The sequence below is a fragment of the Suillus discolor genome (genome assembly GCF_016758755.1).
Source record: "Suillus discolor strain FC423 chromosome Unknown F5147scaffold_259, whole genome shotgun sequence".
Lineage (NCBI taxonomy): Eukaryota > Fungi > Basidiomycota > Agaricomycetes > Boletales > Suillaceae > Suillus > Suillus discolor.
In genome coordinates, this window is record NW_024541506.1 from 1,320 (window position 1) to 2,638 (window position 1,319).

Below are 1,319 nucleotides of genomic sequence, written 5' to 3' on the forward strand. Positions count from 1 at the left end.
ATGCCAAAGATTATGGTCATTGGGTTATGCACCGGGGACGACGGGCGGGAAAGAGGGCCGATGCGGCGCTGGCGGACGGCTGAAAGTAGGTGGGGGTACCAAGTCGCAGAAGCGGACGCAAGGACAGGAAAGTCGCGAACATAGACGATACGTGGGGCGACGGCTGGCGTTTGTACCAGTCGTGCTAGTATCGTTTGGAGAAGGCAGATTAATGAGTTCATCGAAGAACGTTTTAACCACGATTTGGGGCGGGACTGCTGCGAGAGGCGGTAAGTACGGAGGTGCGTCCACGTGTTGAAGTGGGTGCGAGAAGGTGAAGGGTCATTTGAGAAGGAATAGCAATTGGAGACATCATGTCCATGTCGTCGTCTTCTTCTAGTGATACGCGAAGGGGGGAGGATTGGGAATTCGAGGCAGGTGGTGGCTGGAAATGGAGGGGATTGCGGGGGAGTTGGAGAGCATTTGCAGCTAATGAAGTGCAGCGTTAGAAACACGGGTGTTCATTATAGGATAGATATGCACCTTTGCCAAAATGACCGCATTCACCAGCGGCAAGCTGGACCGCATCGATAACGAGGACTTCAGCACCAGTCCTGTTAGCAAGCTCTTTTACAGTGGCAATCGATTATATATTCACCACCCTCTATTGGACAATAAAGGGCAAGGGTGGGCTCTAATGGAGGACCTGAAGAAGATGAATAGGCTGCTCTATGCTGAGTCTGCGGATGAAATGTAATATGTAAATTAGTCAATGCTTCATCAAAAAGCTCAGGAGCAGGTAGATTATTATTGTTCAAGGAATCAGTTTCTGCTGGACCATCGTCTGGAAGCCAGAGGATGTTCAAGTCGTGAGGAAGCTGTATGCCATCCTCTGGTGGAGTAGACGGAGAACTCGAAGCAGTTGGAGATATCCGCGTCCGTTTTGTTGGCTTTGGATCAGGTTCCTCTGGAGGTACAGAACCAGCAGCAGACGGATCAGGTGTATCTGAATTTGTGCTGGCTGGTAGAGTAGATGAAGCAAGACGCTTGTACACACGTTGTGTTGGCGGTGTTCCGTCTTTTCGTGAAACACGTTCCAGCCGGATAGCAGGATGGATACTCTTGCGCGTCGATGTTGCTTTGAACAGTGAGTGCGACCTTTGAATGAAAGCACTAGGTGTTCGCATGCTGGTCCGATGTTAAGCTGTTCAGACAACAAACAACTTCCCTTCTTGGTCGCTTGCGGCTGTCACATAGATTTCATTCTATTACATTAATTGTCTTTGATTACTGCTCTTCTTGTCATCGTGGCCGCCGTCGTCCACAACGACCTTACAACG